The sequence below is a fragment of the Pelophylax lessonae genome (genome assembly GCF_965119305.1).
Source record: "Pelophylax lessonae genome assembly, chromosome: 1".
Lineage (NCBI taxonomy): Eukaryota > Metazoa > Chordata > Amphibia > Anura > Ranidae > Pelophylax > Pelophylax lessonae.
In genome coordinates, this window is record NC_138768.1 from 710,450,529 (window position 1) to 710,476,367 (window position 25,839).

Genomic DNA, 25,839 nt, shown 5'->3' on the forward strand with positions numbered 1-25,839 from the left:
TTAGGTTCTTATAAAAACTGCAATAACAGGATATTGTTCAAAAAGGGGACACTTGGATAAATTTCCTCTCATTACCTGTCATGTCTGTAGTATGGGAAGTAAAGGAAAATCTCCCCCATGAAATGCAGCAAGCAAAAAGGTTTCCAAAATAAAAAGAAAAGATCTCGCTTTAAATACAGTATATACATTTTCTGAATTCACAAAAGTGTTGAAATTCCAACAATGCAGACAGCGTTACATGATCCTGGAAAAAGAAAGTCAGTTTATATCAAGGTCTATATCAAATTAACTTAAGTATATATTTTATTATTTTGGCTTTAAATCAGTATATTTAAAGTCTATGTCTTCCCAAAAGTGTGGAGCTTCCAGCAGTACAGACAGTGTTACATAATCCTGGAGAAAGAAAGTCGGTCTATATCAAGGTCTATATCAAATTAACTTAAGTATATATTTTATGATATTGAGTGGACTTATGTAACCTTTGTTGCCTTTGTCCAACACTCATGAGAAATACTTGTGTTTGGGGATATCATGGCACTGTGCAAAAATAGTTTTTCTTTTCTAATTTTTCAGATTTCGATGAAGACGGAAGACTGTCAGGTGTTGTAGCTTTCCCATTTAGGGTTTTGGTAAGTTTTTATTATTTTAAAAATCTCATAAATGTTTGTCTCTGTTACCATTACTTCTCCCCTGGTAACTGTATATATTTAGAATCACTTTTCTATGTATTATTTAAACATTGATGCCTATTGTTTTTACCATGTTAGATTAATTATTGGTAGTAAAATAATATACTAGAAAGTATGATGTGTCTGTTTTGGTAAATGTATCTAGTAGATATAGTCACTCATATTCTCCATTGTGGCAGAAAAATAAGTTGTATTCTGGCAGTTAGGAGCAACTGGAGATGTTTTTTTTTTTTTTTCAAAAGCAAGCTTTATTGTATAATTCAGTTTGATTCCTTTTACTATTAATTGTTCTGATGTCAAAGATAGATTCAGCTTTAGACTGCGATAAGCATATTGGTTTTCCTGACAACATTTTATTTAGAATATGCAGATTGGCATGTGATACAAGTGATGACACTCTCATGGATGCTTACTGAAATAGTATTTTTTAATGCTTTACCAGTTTAATCTCCATTTTCTGTATCTCACAGTAAATACACAGATGGGTTTGGTTTTGCCAAACTTTCAGCCCTACCAGCAACCCATTTTTGAATGTGCCCAATGAACAATTTCCCTACAAATGTACCAGAAAGGCAGAAACATTATGCAAAACTATCAGCAAATCTTCCAGAGACTACTCGTATTATGATTAAATTACCTTTCACTGCCTCACAGAGAGACAATGTGAAATAAAGAGTGATGACCAAAGAAACTGCTCTGTGCAGTCTGCTACAATACTAGATTGTTGACCCATGAAGAAAGCCTAACCAAAATATGCTGATCCTGACTGAACTCTAGAGAAGGGTCTTTTAATATAGTTTAAGGGCAACATTAAAATACTCAAATCCTTAAAATAGTGTGCTTGTGGATGCCCTTAACCTGCACCTAATGTTGTCAAGCAATATGATGTACTTTTTTTTAAATTTACATTGTTTACAAACAGTGGGTGAGGATATGTAATTTAGTGGTGGTAAACAAACAGGCTGGCAATGCGGCATTTTTGGTCTGTGTGCTTGCATACAGCGGGTCAACGTTATCAAGCAGCAGCTCATCCTGACTGACATGGTTCTACAAAGCTGGATGATGTGCTTGAAGTTGGATTTACATTGGGAATTATTGTTTATTTTTTTATATTAAAATACTTTAACAAAGCTATCTTTAAAAGTGACTTTATTTATTTACAAATAGTGACTGGGGTATGTCATTTAGCAGTGGTAGCACTACAGCACTGCCACTTTAATAGCCCACTGTTCTCTTGTTTGCAATCTTTGCTGATCAGCAGGTTATTTAAGAGGTCCCAAATTTTGGTGTCAGTAGAAGGTGGAACCCCTGAGGATGTGCTTATGCATGAAAAGCGTTTGGTGGGGCCTACATGCTAACGTCACACCGCAGTTTCCGGTTTCCGGTTTGGAGGCCACCTTAGTAAGTCTGGCTAGCTATTTGCTTTGACTATATAAATATGCTGCAAGTTTTTTATGTAATTTCTCTCCTTGGATGCAATAAATAATACACTATATACAGTATGACTCCTTTGGCTCCGTGTGGTGAGCTTATTTATTGCAGTGTTTTAAGTGGTACTGTGACACACCAGAATGGATTGTGTGGAGACTTGAGAGACCAAACAATTCTGGGAGGATTATGATGGATATGATCATTATGTACCTCTGGTGAGTGCATTGATGGTGGCAGAGTCACAGGAATATTTTTTTTTTTCATGTGGTGGATACCTACGCTCAAATTGCACTTGATCAGTGATCCAACTATTTCTCTTGAGGAGACTTTTTCATGGTGCAATGGATTCAACTTTTTATGGACATTCCTTTTTTTTTCTTTTGGATTGTATGTGTGTTATACATCTTTTCATTTTAGGGCTGCACTTTAAGTTACTATTGGATTTATACACAGGGTTTGTGGAGTCACTCTGTGTGCTAGCTGCTGTGACCTACTCACACATTTCTATATTTTTTGCAAACCAGAGGATCTTCATTTAGTGATGGTAGCACTTGCACTACTAAATGACAAATCCTCACCAGCATTTCTTTGTGGATACCTTACAGTTGCCAAAAGAGCTCTTAACATTTTTTGATATCCTCTGCATTTCCATCCAGGTTCAATATTGGTAACAAACATTCTTCTCACTGATAGCAGTGTCCTGCAGCCTCCACTGCCTGAACAGTGCACCCCAAGAAGGTGAGACCGTGTTTCTCAACCATACACCAAGCGTAGAAACACTGAGTACCTTGGGGATTATGCAACTACTTAAGTGGGCACCCATCCAACCTATAGTCTCTACACAGGGATCTCAGAGATCTTCGGTTATTGTTCCCAAAGGGACTTTGCCATTCTATTCTTTCATTTTGATCTCCTTGCCATGGACTTGCTGCTGTAACTGCCATGAGGTTTTACTGCTATGTGTAGTTTAATTTTTTTATGTGTTTTGCTTAGTTATAGGGGTATTTGGATCAAATGTGTCACAAATTGGATCAGAGTTTTACACGTCTTAGACAGTTGCATAGTTATTTCCTGTTGTTCTAGCTGTATTGTACCACATTTACAGAACATCCTATATTTGGTTTATACTTGAACTATATGGCATCATTGATATCAGTTGCATAGTTATTTCCTATTGTTCTAGCTGTATTGTACCACATTCACAGCACACCCTATATTTGATTTATACTTGAACTATATGGAATCCTTGATATTTGCATTACTTTGGGCTGACTCACAAACTAGCTGTGTCAACTAGTCCCCACATTTTAATCCATTTTATTTCTCCCTATCTTGTTTAAATTCTTTGGTCATTGTGCTTACTCTTTAAATGTGGTGTAGATGGCTGGAGTCCCTAGGCACAAGTGACTTATTTTGGTTGTGCAGGAATATCCACACACATGTACATCACTTTAGAGGTGAACTCAAGTCAGTAAAAAGTAATAATAAATAATAATAATAATGATAATAATAAAACTAACAGTAATAGATGTTATATTACATCCTCTCTTTTAGTGAATGTTAGTGCATTTATTTCTTCTATATAACATAATGCTGTCAAGAGCCACCAGGATTCAGTTCACAAGGAGGTGTGATTTAACAGATCAGGCTCTCAATTATATAGAAAATCTTGGACACAGGGCTCTTACAGCCTTGCCTTTATGTACAGCATGTGTTGCTACCACAGTGTGACATTCTCTAGTAGTTTAGTCCAGTTGCCCTCCTGGGTACTGACTATTTGCATAGTTGTTGATATATTCTGCCTCAGCATGAAGCAGAGGGTGTAATTTGGTCACTGCTGACAGCTTTCTTTAATTCTTATTCAGGTATATATATATATATATATATATATATATATATATATATATATACTGTATATATATATATATACAGTATACATATACAGTATAATGAGCAGATAATGGTATGCAGGGCCTTTACTTTATAGCAAACTGCATGACACAGGCCCTTCTCTCTTTGCTAATCTAACCACATATTTCCCTTTACCAAATTGCAGGGCTTTTAGTCCATCAGACCTTTGGAATGTAGTAGTTGGGAGGAGCTTGTTCTCCTGAACCCACCTAGAACTTTTGACCCCACGTTATCTTTTTCTTTTTGTTTCTCCCACCTTCTCCCTCTTTACCCTCACTTTTTTTTTCCTTTGTGCTTATACTCCTGAGGGAGGACGGCCTTCAAACAAATAAATTGTCACCAAATAGCTGGGAAGCCGCTGCTATATAAATTGTGTAACCACAAGGTAAACGTATATCAATTAATTAAGATAGCTGCAATACCCAGTATATTATACAAACCATCACACATTATTAGTGCAAAATGTTGCTGGGCGGATGCATGGCATTACATCATTTCTGCTTGGTGGAACAAGAGAGGGCAATATTTACCAAAATTAACATTCTACCTAGGTCCAGGAAAGCTGGCTAAGGAGTTGGGGCACTGCCAGACTCTGGTAAAACAGTATCGTGAGTACAGAGGATCTGGCCCAGGGGTCTTCCAGGAAGGGGACTCCGGGTTGTGCAGTCAGTGGATGGGTGTCAGCTAGCCCAGAGAGAAAGGGGGTACTAGGGGAGTACCCTGAAGAGAAATACTTTAGAAACACCTATCTCATCTTCATTCAAGTGGCAGGATGAAGCAGTGGCCTTGCCGCATTTTCAAGTTAAGAGTCCTCAGCATTGTGAATAGTTAAAAGTTGGAGTATCCCACTCATCCCTTCTCCCATCCCAATTTAAATAAAACCACAAAAACAACATCCCCTGGACTGATTTTTGACTGAGCCAAAGGTGTTAAGTTTTCTGCAAGCAGTTGCTACGGGTAGCCCAGGGGAATCCTTAAAGTGTAATATTCAGCAGACCTCTAGGGGGCAGTGCTACATATATACAGAATCTCACAAAAGTGAGTACACCCCTCACATTTTTGTAAATATTTTATTATATCTTTTCATGTGACAACACTGAAGAAATTACACTTTGCTACAATGTAAGTCCACAGCTTGTATAATAGTGTAAATTTGCTGTCCCCTTAAAATAACTCAACACACAGCCATTAATGTCTAAACTTCTGGCAAAAAAAGTGAGTACACCCCTAAGTGAAAATGTCCATATTGGGCCCAAAGTGTTAGAGACCTTCTGCTCCCCCCACCTTCCGTTTGAGGATGCCCCACAGATGCTCAATAGGGTTTAGGTCTGGAGACATGCTTGGCCAGTCCATCGCCTTTACTCGCAGCTTCTTTAGCAAGGCAGTGGTCATCATGGAAGTGTGTTTGGGGTCGTTATCATGTTGGAATACTGCCCTGCAACCCAGTTTCTGAAGGGTGGGGATCATGCTCTGCTTCAGTATGTCACAGTACATGTTGGCATTTGTGGTTCCCTCAATGAACTGTAGCTCCGCAGTGCCAGCAGCACTCATGCAGCCCCAGACCATTACACTCCCATCACCATGCTTGACTGGAGACAAGACACACTTGTCTTTGTACTCCTCACCTGTTTGCCTCCACACACACTTGACACCATCTGAACCAAATAAGTTTATCTTGGTAAACCCAAAGGAAAATGGACCGCACTCAGAAGTAAATGAAATTAGAAGTATATTTTTTTTTTCCTCATGAAGGATCAATACAGACAGTGCATCACAGGGACATGCAACAGGTTGACGCGTTTCACGATACAGAAGATCGCTTACTCATATAGAGGTGGTTATGAGTAAGCGATCTTCTGTATCGTGAAATGCGTCAACCTGTCGCATGTCCCTGTGATGCACTGTCTGTATTGATCCTTTATGAGGAATAAAAGATACTTCTAATTTCATTTACTTCTGAGTGCGGTCCATTTTCCTTTTGGTTTATCAAGTTTTGGATGGCGGATCTGACCTGCACTGGAGTGTTTCGTCTCACCTGAGCGGCTTTCCTTCTCATCTTTTTTAAGTTTATCTTGGTCTCATTAGATCACAGGACATGGTTCCAGTAATCCATGCCCTTAGTCTGCTTGTCTTCAGAAAACTGTTTGTGGGCTTTCTTGTGCATCATCTTTAGAAGAGGTTTCCTTCTGAGACGACAGCCATGCTGACCAATTTGATGCATCTAAGCACTGACAAGCTGACCCCCCACCCCTGCAACCTCTGCTGCAATGCTGGCAGCACTCATACATCTATTTCACAAATACAACCTCTGGATATGACACTGATTATGTGCATTCAACTTCTTTGGTCGACCATGGCAAGCCTGTTCTAAGTGGAACCTGTCCACCTGTTAAACCACTGTATGGTCTTGGCCACCATGCTGCAGCTCAGTTTTAGGGTCTTAGCAATCTTATTATAGCCTAGGGCATCTTTATGTAGGGCAACAAATCTTTTTTTCATAGCAAAAAATGCGATTTGAGTTTTTTGGGTTTTTAAGGTGCTATCACCAAAATTTCCTTACAAACAGTTAAGAAAATCAGAAATGTATTCTTTATTAATCAACATATTAAAATTCATCATAAAATTATTCTTATGCATATGTCAATAAACCAGACCTTTTTCTACATGTTTCGCTAGGAAGTCATAGCTTCTTCAGGAGATTTTGTCTAGATATTATCCGCATAAGCTAACAATAAACAAATAATATTGTTATTTATTATAAAAAACAAAATATGTCACAATTATTTCACAATTCTCATCCCAAAACAAACAATCTGCTTACATATTTTGGATTTACCCACAGAACATTGCATTCCGCTCAGTCAACTGCACCTTTAAATTTACAGAGGGAGGCCCCCTAAGGACCATAAGGACCCAAGAAAAGGACAACTAGGGTTTTGAACCAATTAAGTGACTATTTCAATGGATATCAGTGTACCATAGGAAGCACTGGGAGTCAGATTCTGAACACCTAAGGAAACAAGATTAACATAATTATACTAATTAAATCTATTCTATCTGAGATTTTTTTGTGCCTGATAATCCAATGATTCTTTTATACAATTAATACATAAAAAAGTACCTTAAATTGCTAATGCCCACTCAAAAGCATTGCACAAGCATCTCTCTGAGCCACCTCAGATCAACAGCAAAAACACCAGCTGACTTTTATTTATTAGAGAGGTATCTTTTCCTTTTATTATGGAGGGCCAAAAAAGCCCTTCCAAGCACCTGCAATAAAACAATGTTGTATCAATCCCACAACAAAGTCACAAAAAGGCTCAGTTCCTTTTAAAATAGTTTGTATTATCTTACCTAGATTGTGCTATTCTTTAGCACAAGCATTTCCCCAGGTGGTTGCAGGGCCATTGGTTCTGCATTCCTTCCCCCTATTTGTACCTCTCACCTCCAGCGCCCATTAGGACGCTCACAGAGGTGCGGACGCTGGTAATTGTCACTGTGCATGCGCAAAAGTCCTCAACCGTCCATGGCCAAGGATTGTGCCAGCAGAGGGGAAGAAGATGACAGAACACCAGCGGTCATATCAGGGGCAGTGTCTATACCCTGCCACAGCAGTCAGGTAAACGACCATGACCGGAATACTCACTGCACCCAGGCGTCCATATATATATATATATATATATATATATATATATATATATATATATAAAAAACTAAAAAGGCAAATGATAGCTGTCTTAGGTGGGTGAAAGGCTTTGGAAACTTTTAGCACTTCATTGCACTTCAGTGGTGGGAGTGGGAAGGGGAGAGGGATGAGGTGGGAAGCTCATTTTTCTTAGAGATGAGCTTTAGTTTTCAGTAGGAAATTAAATAAAATAAACTATGGTAGCAGGTTATCAGTTTCAGTGCTGAAAGGGCTTACAAGTACTGTAGTGAGAGTACTGAAAAATGATTTTCTGCAACATGTTTTTGCTTTCTTAGCTTTGCACTGACATTATGCAATAGTCAATAAAGTCCTTATGTATTATTTGCATTTCTATTATATTTTCTGATATAATTTTTTTTTTCTATTCGAAAGAAAACAGAATTCTCACTCAGGAATTAGAAAATGTGTTTACTGTATAACTGAGATACCATGTAATGTGTGGCAGTTTGTGAACAATTTTCACTGTACTGCTGTACAGCTTTTTTTGTGAATTATTTGAATAATTGCCCGAATGTCTCCCCTATTAAATTTAAAAAAAAAAATACAACAGGTCACATATAAATGTTAAACTATCATCACTTGAATGACACTTATTTTACTGCTAAAGGAATTAAAAATGTCAACATTCATTATGTGCTGCCATTTTTATTTGCATTTTTCTGGCATTTAACAGCTTTATCTTAATGTGCTAAACATAAACCTTTTGCCTCATTAGGAAGAAATCAATGCCTTATCAGAAGGCTCATTATGATCTGCTCAAGGGCCAAATTTACTTGTATTCACAGATACAGCACTCTAAAAACTGTTCATCTACTTCTTCTAATAGAGAGTGGCATGTATGTTAACAAGGACATTAACGTAAAGAGCATTTTATGCCTACAGAACTACAAAAAAACATTGCAAAAGGATAATGCTAAATATTTAAACAGAATGAGAATGGGGCATACAGCATTTTTAATGCTGTATAAATTAAAGCTGATATCCAAGTAAATATAAAAAACATAAAGTAGTGTGGCTGTCAGTGTTTCCAACCGTCTGTATTTTTACTGACAGCTAGTAAAAAATCTGGCACTTTTTTTGCCAGTAAATGCCAGTATCAGGAAAATGTGGCAGTAGAAAATATGGCTGTGATGCTTGGCTCAGGACTGCGCATAAGCAGTTCTGGTCTGGAGCCAGCCAGGAATATCCGAGTGCCTGCAAGAGTGTGTTTGGGTGGTGCTCTTGGTGGGTCGGGTCTGGTGGAGGCATTGCCTGAGTGTGTTGTGTGATGGTGCAAGGGAGCCGAGCAAAGTCTAATGTTTGGACCTGCATTACGGAAGCTAGGCAAGTCGGGAGCAGCACTGTCTGTATTGTTTGGACTGTGGAAGGGATCACCTAGTATGGAGAGAGACTGTCACTGTGTGTCACATGTCGGTGAGGTGTCATCATCATCTGTGCTGCTGCACATTGCTGTCAGTATAATTATAAGAGTCAATTTCATGTGTGTGTGTGTGTGCACCCATTCTAATTCCCCCCCCCCCCAAAGTCCTGTTCCTTACTATATCGAAAATACATTAATATATATGCGTTTTGCCTTAAAGTGTTACTAAACCCACAGCAGTAAAACCAGTCTGTATAGGCAGTAAAGCGTGCTTGGTATACTCACTATGAAACCTAAGGGGATAATCCTCCGCATTGTGTAAAAAGGCTGTTTGATACTGTCTTCTCTGATCCTCCCCTTCTTTTACTGTCCCCAATCCATCTGCTGATAGTACAGAACCTTGGGGGCACTCTGCACATGCTCAGTTGCTCAGTTTTGGTGTGTATTGCTAGAGAGTTTTTTTTTTTTTTTTTTGGTAAAGTGCATGTGATCAGCATAGGGCCAATCAGCACTATCCAGAGAGAGGGTCAGGGGTCATGCAGTCTCATAGGACAGTCAGAGGAGAATGAAAACTTCTCCTACAAGCTTTAACCAGTGTTCAGCAAGACACTAATAGATGTCACAAGACTGCAATATACTGCTGATGAGAAAGGGTATTTCTCAGTTTATAAAGTGAAATGTGCAAAAGGGGTTGAAACGGCGCTACCTGAATAAGTGATTGAGTGCTGATATGGTGCAATAATGTGCAAATGCCTTTTAAAAAGGAAGGTGACACCGGCAAATAATAAATAACGTGAAAACTGATTATATTTCCAAAGGGTTAAAAACCACACATTTCCTTATCAGTAACCACAACCGATATGATCTGTTGGTGTGTGGTGAATTTTATCTATAAAATAATAATAATAGTGCCAACAAGTGAGCAGATATTGTAGTGGGTTTATTCCAATAGTGATACAGTGTAAATCAAACAATATATAATATATAAATCCCTGGTGGTGAAGTGATGGATATAAGTGACCAAGTGAATACTGAAGTGCTGTATTCCTTAGAAGTGTAGGTGCTGTAGTACCCCTGATGACCACTAGGTGAGGTATATACGACCTGTTCACATGAAGTGGTCCCAAGAGGGGTGGATCGTGGGGTCCTCTCTTTATCCCGCAAGGCACCGGCTGGTAATCTCACGGAAAGAAAAGAAAGGGGGGCCCCATCAAGTAGTATGCGAGGTTAAACCAATGTAGAAAGTAGTAAAAACTCACGGTAAAGCTGCCTCGGATCAGTGTAGAGACACGCCGGGAAGCTTCCGCGTTCCACGGCTCCCAAGTCCGAGACCGGAAGTGACGTAATGACGCAATGGACCCGCCCTACGCGTTTCGTCAGAGGACGTCTGCTGGAGCGGCGTCACCACCACACACTCCCGGAATCTTTATAGCCAGCCGATGTCATAGCAACCAAACGGCTACCTGCGGCCATCTTGGTGCTCCTCAATGAACTGCCGGACGTGCGCCATCTTGCTCACCCACTCCACAAGATGATTCCGCACGGCGTTCGGACATGTTATACAATTTACATGCGGCTGCTATATTTCACATCATGCGCAAAGCAGCTTTCACCGGATACCTACATGGAACTAGTCTGATTCATGTGAAGCAAAACGTATTATTTAAAAAAGAAAAAGAAAAAATGTATGTGAAAACTTTTAACTTTAATGTAATTCCAAAAATAAAAAAGGAATAAAAATCTTTATTTTCCAAATCTTGTGTTTTAATCTCCCCGGGAGTGGACAGACATCCCATGCTCCTTCATTCATGTGAGAGCACCCCCTAGTGTGTATGGAACCTTCTCGTCCAACATCCTTCTCACCAATAAATTTTAAAGAATCCCTCCCTTTTATTAATATAAAATTCCTCTGTTTTAAATACAAATATAAATTTTAAAAGTTTTTTATATATTTTTTACATATATTGTATATATTTTTACCTTATTTTACTTGAGTAAACTCCCTCCCCGCTATAAACAAAATATCTCACAAGATGTGTAATAGAGGTATTATATCCATACACACTAGGGGGTGCTCTCACATGAATGAAGGAGCATGGGATGTCTGTCCACTCCCGGGGAGATTAAAACACAAGATTTGGAAAATAAAGATTTTTATTCCTTTTTTATTTTTGGAATTACATTAAAGTTAAAAGTTTTCACATACATTTTTTCTTTTTCTTTTTCTTTTTTAAATAATACGTTTTGCTTCACATGAATCAGACTAGTTCCGTGTAGGTATCCGGTGAAAGCTGCTTTGCGCATGATGTGAAATATAGCAGCCGCATGTAAATTGTATAACATGTCCGAACGCCGTGCGGAATCAACTTGTGGAGTGGGTGAGCAAGATGGCGCACGTCCGGCAGTTCATTGAGGAGCACCAAGATGGCCGCAGGTAGCCGTTTGGTTGCTATGACATCGGCTGGCTATAAAGATTCCGGGAGTGCGTGGTGGTGACGCCGCTCCAGCAGACGTCCTCTGACGAAACGCGTAGGGAGGGTCCATTGCGTCATTACGTCACTTCCGGTCTCGGACTTGGGAGCCGTGGAACGCGGAAGCTTCCCGGCGTCTCTCTACACTGATCCGAGGCAGCTTTACCGTGAGTTTTTACTACTTTCTACATTGGTTTAACCTCGCATACTACTTGATGGGGCCCCCCTTTCTTTTCTTTCCGTGAGATTACCAGCCGGTGCCTTGCGGGATAAAGAGAGGACCCCACGATCCACCCCTCTTGGGACCACTTCATGTGAACAGGTCGTATATACCTCACCTAGTGGTCATCAGGGGTACTACAGCACCTACACTTCTAAGGAATACAGCACTTCAGTATTCACTTGGTCACTTATATCCATCACTTCACCACCAGGGATTTATATATTATATATTGTTTGATTTACACTGTATCACTATTGGAATAAACCCACTACAATATCTGCTCACTTGTTGGCACTATTATTATTATTTTATAGATAAAATTCACCACACACCAACAGATCATATTGGTTGTGGTTACTGATAAGGAAATGTGTGGTTTTTAACCCTTTGGAAATATAATCAGTTTTCACGTTATTTATTATTTGCCGGTGTCACCTTCCTTTTTAAAAGGCATTTGCACATTATTGCACCATATCAGCACTCAATCACTTATTCAGATAGCGCCGTTTCAACCCCTTTTGCACATTTCACTTTATCCTTAACCCTTCGGGGTTTGGTTGTTGGCTGCTTACACCTTTACACCCGTTCTACACTGTTCTACTTCATACTCCATAGCGCTGGTCACCCTTGCCTTTTACTTATTTCTCAGTTTATATTTAATAAAATAATTGCATTTCCATGTCCTACTCCATGTGTACTGTGGGAGACCAGATATATTGAATGCAGGGTCCTGGGTTTATTAAACACTTTGATATCTACCTTAAATCACATTGCTAATTGCATATATATTTGTTTGTAGCCTAAATACTGAAATTTGCACATAAAACTGTAATTTTGTAACTTTAGGAAATGCCAGTAAAAATTTGGCTATGCCAGTAAATGTTGGGCATTGTGTCAGTAAATTTTAATCTGGTAGGTTGGCAACACTGGTGGCTGTGTGTATTTACTAAAATGACCCTGTCAGTTACCTGAAAGGAAGGAGATCCTAATAGCTGGCCCCTGCCATAGAAAACCATTATGCCAACCTCTCTGGTTGCCTTTGTCTGTGCCATCCTCCTTTTTAGTGCTGCAGCCTCTATAAACTCTTTGGTAGTCAACTCCAGATAAAACTATATAGTATTTAGTACAGAGTGGGAAAGAACTTTTTGTGACTTTACATCCACTGTTATGCTGCAGCACTAGACATGGAACTAAGGGATCTGTTCACTCAATACAACACAAAGGCTGGCAGATATACAGTATATATATATATATATATATATATATACATATATATATATATATATATATATATATATATATATATACACAGTATCTCACAAAAGTGAGTACACCCCTCACATTTTTGTAAATATTTTATTATATCTTGAAGAATTTACACTTTGCTACAATGTAAAGTAGTGAGTGTACAGCTTGTATAACAGTGTAAATTTTCTGTCCCCATTAATTTCAGCCATTAATGTCTAAAACGCTGGCAACAAAAGTGAGTCCACCATTTTTCCCTCCCTTGGGTCATGTTACTCGTTAGTGTTACAAGGTCTCAGGTTTGAATGGGGAGCAGGTGTGTTAAATTTGATGTTATTGCTCACAATCTCTCATACTGTTCACTGGAAGTTCAACATGGCACTTCATGTCAAAGAACTCTCTAAGGATCTGAAAAAAAGAATTGTTGCTCTAAATAAAGATGGCCTAGGCTATAAGAAGATTGCCAAGAGCCTGAAATTGAGCTGCAGCACGGTGGCCAAGACCATACAGCAGTTTAACAGGACAGGTTCCACTCAGAACAGGCCTCGCCATTGTCGACCAAAGAATTTGAGTGCACGTGCTCAGCTTCATATCCAGAGGTTGTCTTTGGGAAATAGATGTATGAGTTCTGCCAGCATTGCTTCAGAGGTTGAAGGGGTAGGGGGGGGGTCAGCCTTTCAATGCTCAGACCATACGCGACACACTGCATCAACTTGGTTTGCATTGGTGTCGTCCCAGAAAGAAGACTCTTCTAAAGATGATGCACAAGAAAGACGCAAACAGTTTTCTGAAGACAAGCAGACTAAGGACGTAGATTACTGGAACCATGTCCTGTGGTCGGATGAGACCAAGATAAACTTATTTGGTTCATATGGTGTCAAGCGTGTATGGTGGCAACTAGGTAAGGAGTTGCAAAGACAAGTGTTTCCTGCCTACAATCAAGCATGGTGGTGGGAGTTTCATGGTCTGGGGCTGCATAAGTGCTGCTGGCACTGGGGAGCTACAGTTCATTAAGGGAACCATGAATGCCTACATGTACTGTGACATACTGAAGCAGAGCATGATCCCCTCTTTTCAGAGACAGGGCTTCAGGGCAGTATTCCAATATGATAATGAGCCCAAACACACCTCCAAGATGAACACTGCCTTGCTAAAGAAGCTGAGGGTAAAGGTGATAGGCTGGCCAAGCCTGTCTCCAGACCTAAACCCTATTGAGCATCTGTGGGGCATCCTCAAACGGAAGGTGGAGGAGCGTAAGGTCTCTAATATCCACCAGCTCCATGATGTCGTCATGGAGAAGAGGACTCCAGTGGCAACTTGTGAAGCTCTGGTGAACTCCATGCTCACGAGGGTTAAGGCAGTGCAGGAAAATAATGGTGACAACATAAAATATTGACACTTTGGGCCCAATTTGGACATTTAACTTAGGAGTGTACTCACTTTTGTTGCCAGCGGATTAGACCTTAACCTGCTTAGCGGTATCCCCGAGCGTGACTCAGGGTGGATTTTCCATGCTATTATCGGTATCCCCGAGACACGCTCGGGGTGGATGTGCAGAGCGAGCAGCTGTGTCTCTTACCTTCTCCTGGCGATCCAGCGATGATCTCCCATTGCTGTGATCGCCAGCTGGGATCCCCGCCGCTCGTCCGTCGGTATGAGGACTTCCTGGTTCCGTTCCCTGCAGCAGCAATGCTGCATGGGAGCGGAACTAGGGAGGGAAATTCAAACGTCGCACAAAACACAAACACATAACATTTATATTATATATATATATATATATATATATATGTATATATATGTATAATATATATACACACATATATATATATATATATATATATATATATATATATATATATATATATATATATATATATATATATATATATATATAATAAAATTATATTATTGATTAGATTATAATTCATGCGTTATATATTATATATATATATATATATATATATATATATATATATATATATATATATATATATATAATATAACGCATGAATTATAATCTAATCAATAATATAATTTTATTATATAATATATATATGTATATATATATTATATTATATATTATATAATAAAATTATATTATTGATTAGATTATAATTCATGCGTTTGTGTTTCAAATTTATCACATCTGGGATGTCTACTAGAGTCTTGTTTTGGTCAGGTTTAAGTCAGTAATTACTAAGAATTGTAGGCCTATAATACATAACGCCAAATTTCCATGCAAAAAATTGTACCGCTTTTGGTACAGAATTACTGACATAATCATACCGCCAGGGAGGTTAATGGCTGTGTGTTGAGTTATTTTGAGGGCACAGCAAATTTACATCTTTATGTAGAGCAACAATTCTTTTTTTCAGATCCTCAGAGAGTTCTTTGCTATGAGGTGCCATGTTTAACTTCCTGTGACCAGTATGAGAGAGTGTGAGCGATAATACCAAATTTAACACACCTGCTCCCCATTCACACCTGAGACACTAACAAGTCACATGACACCGGGGAGGTAAAATGGCTAATTGGACCCGATTGAACATTTTAACTTAGGGGTGTACTCACTTTTGTTGCCAGCGGTTTAGACAATAATGGCTGTGTGTTGAGTTATTTTGAGGGGACAGCATATTAACACTGTTATACAAGCTGTACACTCACTACTTTACATTGTAGCGAAGTGTAATTTCTTCAATGTTGTCACATGAAAAGATATAATAAAATATTTACAAAAATGTGAGGGGTGTACTCACTTTTGTGAGATACTGTATATATTCCTTTAGACAAAGCTGTTGTTCCATGGAATCCGGCTAGAGGCTGGGGGACCCTGGTAACCATAGAATTGTCAGACCTGTTTGGGTGTCTAGATTGGTTGATAGCCAATTTTACCTGTTGAGGCATAACAAAAGGTGAGGTGGTTAACCACCTTGGCGGTAATCCCGAGCGTGACTCGGGGTTGATTTTTCATATCAGGATCGTAACCCCAAGTCACGCTCGGGTGGATTGCAGAGAGCGCAGCGGTGTTCTCTTACCTTATCCTGGCGATCCAGCGATGATCTCTCATTGCTGTGACCGCCAGCCGAGAGTCCCGCCGCTCCTCCGTCCCTCCGTCGGTGTGATCACTTCCTAGTTCCGTTCCCTGCAGCAGCAATGCTGCATGGGAGCGGAACTAGGGAGGGAAATTTAAAAAAAAAAAAAAAAAAGTTGCACAAAACACAAAACACATTTTATATTATATATATATATATATATATATATATATGCATATATATATCCATATATATTTATATGCATATATATATATATGCGCATATATATATATATATATACCGGTATATATATATATATATATATATATATATGCACACACACACATATATATATATACAATTATATTATTGATTCAATTATAATTCATGCGTTATATATATATATATATATACACACACACATATATCTATATATAATATATAATGCATGAATTATAATCTAATCAATAATATAATTTTATTATATATATTATATATTAAATAATAAAATAATATTATTGATTCGATTATAATTCACGTGTTTGTGTTTCAAATTTATCACATCTGGGATGTCTACTAGAGTCTTGTTTTGGTCAGGTTTAAGTCAGTAATTACTAAGAATTGTAGGCCTATAATACATAACGCCAAATTTCCATGAAAACAATTGTACCGCTTTTGGTATGTAATTCCTGACATAATCATACCGCCAGGGAGGTTAAGGGAGAGTAAATTTCACCTTGCATGCTTTCTTAGGTGGGAAACCAAGCTGGAATACGGTCCGGGTTTTCTGGGCCACCTTGGCAGCCTGGAATCCAAATCCAGTTTTGCTTCCCACTTGTGACCAGCAGCAAGTGAGATGTTAAATAAGGAAGGGCTAGAGATTGCTCTGCCTGGGACTCAGGAAGGTACATGACATAGAGCTACATTTGGAAACTGCTCTAATAGAAAGCAAAAGGTTTTCAAAATGCTTTTTTTTTTTTTTTTTTATGGTGACTAAAGGAAGCCCTTAACACACGAGAGAGGAATTTGTAGTACTGTTTAGTTAGTGCCTGGATGGCAAGGGTTTATTTTCTATTTTGTTTTGCGTGCAACCTTTTTAATAAAACTGACTAAACGTCAGAATTTTAAGAAAAGACTTGCCATTTGAACTGTTTTTTCCCCAGAGAAAGTGATCTTTACTTGAGCTGACCTACACACTGTTTACATGTATTACACACTTTTTGTGCATTTGCTTTTACCTTGATAAATGTATGTATGTATGTATGTTTGTAACTACACCAATGAATTAAGCGGAGTGCTGGCCTTTCAGCTTATTTTGTAACTAATGGAGCCCAATTAGCATGCAATCACACCAAGGTCTTATGACAACAAGCTTTTGTTCACTTCAGATGGGTTTTGTATTTCTATAAGGGTATGCAAAAACTGCTTTTAACAGGTCAAAGGCAACTTAGAAGGAGGTCAAATGCATTCTGAATTATCTCAGAAGTGTCTCATACTGATGCCATTGACATAAAACCAAAGCATGTCAAAACAGGCCCTATTAGTAATGCTTTTGAGGTATGGGTGGGATTTTTTTTTTTGTTCAATACATTCAGATATCTTTTTGAATTCCTTCATGTTTTGCAAAAATATTATTTGTAATTTCCTAGAATGACTATCTTATATTTTAGAGAACGAAATCCCTAAGGAATTTACACAATACTGTACATTCCCAACCAGTATGTTAGTATGTTAAACTCTAACTTTATTTTCATATATTTACCAGGCTATTTACTGATATAGCTACTAGCGATTTTTACCCATTCGATTCTCTTAACTGTTTGTTTATTTTGTTTTTTGTTTTCTTTTAGATCTTTCCCATCACATCACATCAGCTTCCATTGATACAGAGCCTCCCCCCCTTCACACCAGATTTTCCCCCCACTTCACACCAGAGTTTCCCCCCACTTCAAACCAGAGTTTCCCCGACTTCACACCAGAGTTTCCCCCCCCTTCACACCAAGTTCCCCCTTCTCACCAAGTTCCCCCCTTCACACCACAATTCTCCCCTTCACACCAAAGTTCCCCCCTTCACACCAAAGTTTCCCCCCTTCACACCAGAGACCCCCCCCCCGTTCACACCAGAGTTCCCCGAATCACACCAGAGTTCCCCCCTTCACACCAGAGTTTCCCCCCCTTCACACCAGAGTTCCCCCCCTTCACACCAGAGTTCCCCCCTTCACACCAGAGGAGTTCCCCCCTGTCACATCAATGTCGGCCACCATCACCTGAAAGTAATCCCCCATAACAGTCTGCCCATTATCAATCATGTCATTCAGCAATGTAAATTCATTATCAATTATGTCCTCTAACAATGTAAATTATTGTCAATTACGATGATCCACTACCCAGCAGTGTCACCTGATGTTTCTCTACTGCTTTCCCAACAATAAATAACTGATCCCCATCTGTTAGAATGTAAACAAGATGCCATATATATTGATTTACAGAATAGTGATGTTATGTGGTCAGTGATATCTCTTTGGATCCCCCAGCTGTTTGGTTACATTTCACCAGCTGAGGATTCAAGCAGGTGCCCTAGCCATTTAGGGCCAATTTGTTTGGGGGTTCAGGCTGGGTCTGGGTTGAAACTTAATTTTATCCCTAATTATGACATTAACCACTTAATGTGGAAGTCAGGGAAAGATGTTTGTGTGTGTGTGTGTGTAATAACAAACTATTTCTGCAACAGTTCTGTTCATTGTGGAGAAGAGTATTAGTAAGGGCAAGAGGCCAATACTAAATAAAATCACCTTGCTTAGAGTGCAAGATCTGCAAGATCTATTTCAAGTACACAGGATATAGTATTAACTAACAAGCATACTGCATATGTTTGCTTTTGAACATCTGAAAATGTTTCAGGCTTCCCTGTACTCACTATTATTTACACTGTGTTATTTATACTGTGAAATAACTTTCTAGATGAACCCGATTCTTTGTTCTTAAATTCCAATACCATTCTCCCAAATTATCCTAAAAAGGAGCATACGATATAACCTCATTTTTATATTAGGTTTTTTAATGTTCTTGTAATCTTTTGATGTCTTCTTTTTTTCCAATGCTTTACTGATTTTCTTTTTGCTATAATTTTGGGTATAATCTACAAATAAAAAGATGTATTTAAATAAAGAGAATTTATATTCCCAAGTCAGATATAGTAGGAAGAACTATTATAATGGAAAATCATTTGTGATAACAGAGGTTTTTCATACAATGGTTCAGCTACAATAGGTAGTTTGCTTTTTTTTTTTTTTTTTTGAATACTAAATATAAATATTAGTCCCACAGTTGATAAAAAGTACAAATGCTTCTAGACTGGTCAAGTATTTTTTTTTCAAGATTTTTTTTGTTGTTGTTTGTTTTTACACTACTTGCAATTTGTTGCATACTACATCAAATGCAATGCAAATTCCTGTTCATAATATTTATGTAAATATGATAACACTGGTTTTCTTAACAGGCAGAAAACAAATTAATATCCAACATATAAATAATCCTAAAGTTCATAGATGCCATCTCATTAGAAACAATATTGATAACACAAGAACAATTCCATCTATAATTATACAACGTAATATGCAGTACTAAAATAATGTTAATAGAAAAATGTCACACATCTATATATAATATATTTTCCCTTGATGCATGCAATTACAGCACTTTTCTTTGCCATGCAATAATCCAATTGTAAAGTGTTGGTTCAATTTATAAGAAAAGCTGAATATAATAACAATGTGACAATTAAAAAAGTATTAGAGTAATTTTTCACTGCTCTAGAGCTAGTAAAACGATGCAGTTTTCATAATTCTTTCGCTTTGAGGCTATTTATATTTTACTTTTATGTTAGATGTTCCATAAATTTGCATTATGTAACATGTCTAATTTTGAGGAGAAAATATTCCTGCACATATATTTAATTGTCAAGAAATGTAAATATCAAACCTTAAAAAGCCCCTATATTTTGTCAGTGTTATGTCTTTGGCTCCTATGGGACACTGCTACATGCTTATTATAGAGACTAGTAAAGTAATTTAATTAAAATAGGAAAGGGACAGTAATTTTTTTTAAAATGAGCATCATACTGAAAATTAATCAGTGTATAAATATAGTAAAAAAAAAAAAAAAAAAATAACCTAAATAGACAGAGGTTTATTCAGTATCATGGCTGCGTTGATATTCTTTAAAAAATTAATCTACATTCCTGAAATTGTCTTTTTTTCTGACTAGCCACTATCTCAAGAAGTATGTTCATAGGACTCAATGAGGCTCCATACCTTTTATCTCAAGGGTAATTCTAAATGGGAATTATATTTGTATGATGCTAGTGTTTAATTTTCTATGCTGCGCATTTTTCTGTTCTGCTGATGTTTGTTTTTCATGTCCTATGTATAACCGTTCATGTTATTCTGTCATGTTGTGTTAATTTAAAGCATACCTTTAACCACTTGCCGACCGCCGCACGACTATCTACGTCGGCGGTCAGCCCCTCACAGGCAAAGTGACGTAGGGCTACGTCACTAGCTTGTGAGGGTCTAGGGAGCGAGCGCGCGCCCCCGGAGGCGCGCTCCCGCTCCCGAGTGGTCACGGACCCCCCCGCGCGTGTGACCACTCTGCGATCGGCGGGGGAGAAGGAGAAAGTCAGGCAGCTTGTGTAAACAAGCTGCCTGTCATTCTCCTCGCTGTATGAGAGCTGATCATCTGGATCTACTATGTAGATCCGTTGATCACTCTGCATACAGCTGAAGCCCCAGCCAATCACAGTTAGAATCACGCCCCTAGGGACACACACAGCCCCTCCCTCTCAAATAAAGTTAACCCCTTCACTACCAGTGTATTTTTACAGTAACAGTGCATATGTATAGCACTGATTACTGTAGAAATGTCACTGGTAACCCCAAAAGTGTCAAAAATGTCAGTCAAGGGTCCGATCTGTCCGCCGCAATGTCGCAGTACCGCAAAAAAAATCGCAGATCGCCGCCATTACGCGTTAAAAAAAAAAACAACAAAAATGACAAAAATCTTTCCCTTAGTTAGTAAACGCAATAACTTTTGCGCAAACCAATCAACATACGCTTTTTGCGATTTTTTTTACCAAACATAGGTAGCATAAAACAAATTGGCCGACAATTTTAAAAAATTTTGATTTTTACATTTTTTTTTGGGGGAATTTCATATAAAAAAAAGGGAAAAATATTGCTATTTTTGCAAAATGGACGCTCTTTTTTTGTTTATATCGCGTGATCAAAAAATCGCACAGGTGATCAAATACCGCCAAAAGAAAGCTCTGTTTGTGGGAAAAAAAGGACGCCAAATTCGTTTAGGTGCAGCGTCGCACGACCGCGCAATTCTCCGTTAAAGTCACGCAGTGCCGAATCGCAAAATACCCCCTGGTCGGAATGGGGGTAAAATCTTCCGGGGCTTAAGTGGTTAAATAAAGAATAAAAAAAAAAATTGAATCTACTACTGTTTCCATCCACAGACGTCTGTGGATGGAAACAGTAGTACTGTAGATTCAATTTTTTGTTGCTAACAACAAAAAAATTCAAACAAAATTATATTAAAAAGACAAGTTTATGTCCATTAAAAAAAATAAATAAATAATACATAAACATACAAGGGGCTGGCACAATAGAAAACCGCTGCTTATTTAAGCAACATAACCACAGTTTAAAGGACAGAAATTGCATGATTAGCATTTTGGTTCTATGGTGTTGCACGATCACACAATTTTTCTGAACTTCAATCTGCTACAGTTTTGGTCAGCCTTACGGTTGACTTGAATCCAAAGTTCTTCCCTGTCCAAAAATAGCAACTGTTCTTTCTCCTGTCTCTGGCTTTTATTATCTATGGTCACTATTTCCTTTGGATAGTTGTGTAGTAAAGATGTGGTGGAAAATATGGTATTTGATATGTTTTCTTCAGAATTTATTCCTCAGCAATTAAAGTGATACTAAAGTCTTGTTTTTTTTTTTTTTGTTTAAAAATACCAAACATGTCATACTTACCTGCTGTGTGCAGTGGTTTTGCACAGAGCAGACCAGATCCTTCTCTTCTTGAGTCCTTTGCCAGAGCTCCTGGCTCCCACAGCAAGCAGCTTGCTATGGGGCACCTGAGTTGAGCCACTGCTCTGTGTGTATTCAGACATGGAACCATCACTCGGTCCTGCCCCCCCTTCTCTCTTCACTCACTGACTCACTTGATTGACAACAGTGGAGGCCAATCAGGACAGCCAAGTCTCTCATGGGACATTGCTGGATCGAGATAGGGCTCAGGTGAGTATTAGGGGGGCTGCTGCATACAAAAAGTTTTTTATTTTAATGCATAGAATGCAACTTGTCATGTCCAAAGTTGCATGACAAGTAGCACAAGTGTGAATGGGCCCCTAAGCTCCCCCATTGTGTCATTATGCCATAAATGGAGTATTTAAGTACTGTAGAAAGTTTTTGGGCTTCTACAAATGATGCAATGAACACATATTGATCAAAATACCTTCGAGAAAGTTCAGTAAACAAAAAATTTCTGATGGTATTTGTTGTTGCAAGCATTCTGAAAAACTTGCCACAGTTCCACAGCAGACTTTGATTGTTGCTAGTGCCTTGATAACTACAGTATCTCACAAAAGTGAGTACACCCCTCACATTTTTGTAAATATTTTATCATACCTTTTCATGTGACAATATTGAAGAAATTACACTTCGCTACAATGTAATGTAGTGAGTGTACAGCTTGTTAACAGTGTTAATTTGCTGTCCCCTCAAAATAACTCAACACACAGCCATTAACCACTTAAGCCCCGGAAAATTTTACCCCCTTCCTGACCAGGGCCTATTTTGCGATTCGGCACTGTGTGACTTTAACGGACAATTGCGCGGTTGTGCAACGCTGTAAACGAATTTGACGTCCTTTTTTTCCCACAAACAGGGCTTTCTTTTGGTGGTATTTGATCAACTGTGCTATTTTTTGATCATGCGCTATAAACAAAAAAAGAGCGACAATTTTGCAAAAATAACAATATTTTTCACATTTTTTTACATGAAATTACCAAAAAAATTTAAAAATCAAATTTTTTTAACATTTTAGGCCATTTGTTTTCTGCTACATATGTTTGGTAAAAAAAAATCGCAAAAACGTATTTTAATTAGTTTGCGCAAAAGTTATTGCGTTTACTAACTAAGGGAAAGATTTTTGTCATTTTTGTTGTTTTTTTTTAACGAGTAATGGCGGCGATCTGCAATTTTTTTTTGTGGGACTGCGACATTGCGGCGGACAGATCGGACCCCTGACTCACATTTTTGACACTTTTGGGGTTACCAGTGACATTACTACAGTAATCAGTGCTATACATATGCACTGTTACTGTAAAAATGACACTGGCAGGGAAGGGGTTAACTTTATTGGTGATGCAGGGGTTAAGTGTGTCCCTAGGGGCATGCTTCTAACTGTAAAGGAATGTGGCTAGGGGTGTAACAACAGAGACATACGATCCTACATAGCAGGACTGTATGATCTCTGTTCTTACACAGGGGAGAATGACAGACGGCTTTGTTTACATTAGCTGCCTGCCTTTCCCCCTCTGATCGCGAGTGGCCGGTGGACATCGGGTCCGCCGGGCACACGCGCGGGGGTGTCCGTGAATGAGCGGGGGTGCGCCTCCGGCGGAGTACGCTCGCCCCCAGCGGCGTGCGCTCGCCCCCTAGAGGCTCACAGGTGAGCGACGTAGCCCTACGTTGCTTTGCCTGTGAGGGGCTGACTGCCGCAGTAAATATACTGACGGCAGTCGGCAAGTGGTTTATGTCTAAACTGCTGGCAACAAAAGTGAGTACACCCCTAAGTTAAAATGTCCAAATGTCCACTTCGTGTGACTCGTCTGTTGAACAAAATCACAACAGTAACTGAATTGCATTCCTCTTTATAGACCATATGCTTATAAAATATATACATCTGGAAATCTATATGCATGTTTATTTTCATCTATGTATCTCACACCTTCTCTTTGAGACTGGACTGTGGATACCTTATGTGAATGTTCATCAGCTTTACATGAATGTTACTGAACAAAATGTCTAAATTTGATATACACTTTACCATTGTAATGTATACTGTTCCTTGTTTGTTTATTCTCATAAATAAAAGTTTAATATTGAGAAAAAAATGTCCAAATGGGTCCAATTAGCCATTTTACCCCCCCCCCCGGTTTCATGTGACTTGTTAGTGTCTCAGGTGTGAATGGGGAGCAGGTGTGTTTAAATTTGGTATTATCGCTCACACTCTCTCATACTGGTCACAGGAAGTTAAACATGGCACCTCATGGCAAAGAACTCTCTGAGGATCGGAAAAAAAGAATTGTTGCTACACATAAAGATGGCCTAGGCTATAAAAAGATTGCCAAGACCCTGAAACTGAGCTGCAGCATGGTGGCAAAGACCGTACAGTGGTTTAATAGGACAGGTTCCACTTAGAACAGGCCTCACCATTGACGACCAAAGAAGTTGAGTGCACATGCTCAGCATCATATCCAGAGGTTGTCTTTAGGAAGTAAATGTATGAGTGCAGCCAGCATTGCTGCAGAGATTAAAGGGGATTGCCTGTCAGTGCTCAGACCATACATCGCATACTGCATCTAGTTGGTCTGCATGGCTGTCGTCCCAGAAGGAAGCCTCTTCTAAAGATGATGCACAAGAAAGTCCGCAAACAGTTTGCTGAAGACAAGCAGACTAAGGACATGGATTACTGGAACCATATCCTGTGGTCTGATGAGACCAAGATAAACTTATTTGGTTCAGATGGTGTCAAGCGTGTATAGCGGCAACCAGGTGAGGAGTACAAAGACAAGTGTGTCTTGCCTACTGTCAAACATGGGGGTGGTGTCATGGTCTGGGGCTGCATGAGTGCTGCCAGCACTGGGGAGCTACAGTTCATTGAGGGAACCATGAATGCCAACATATACTGTGACATACTGAAGCAGAGCATAATCCCCTCCCTTAGGAGGCTGGGCCACATGGCAGTAATCCAACATGATAACTACCCCAAACACACCTCCAAGACAACCACTGCCCTGTTAAAGAAGTTGAAGGTAAAGGTGATGGACTGGCCAAGCATGTCTCCAGACCTAAACCCTATTGAGCATCTGTGGGGCATCCTCGTATAGAAGGAGGAGGAGCGAAAGGTCTGTAATGTATACCAGCTCCATGATGTCATCATGGAGGAGTGGAAGAGGACTCTAGTGGCAACCTGTGAAGCTCTGATGAACTCCATGCCCAAGAGGGTCAAGACCGAGCTGCAAAATAATGGTGGCCACACAAAATATTGACACTTTGGGCCCAATTTTGACATTTCCACTTAGGGGTGTATTCACTTTTGTTGCGAGCAGTTTAGACATTAACAGCTGTGTATTAAGTTATTTTGAGAGGACAGCAAATTTACACTGTTATACAAGCTGTACACTCACTACTTTACATTGTAGCAAAGTGTTCTTTCTTCAGTGTTGTCACATGAAAAGATACAATAAAATATTTACAAAAATGTGAGGGGCGTACTCACTTTTGTGAGATACTGTATATAAGACCAAATCCACCAAGAAAGTTATCACTTTCTTAAATAAAATGAAAAAAAGATTAAATAATTATGGGGAGAAAAAAAATCAAAAATTACAAAATTTTTAAAAAGGAAAAATTAAAATTAACCGCTTGCCGACTGCCATCAGTAGATTTACTGCGGCAGTCAGCCCCTCAC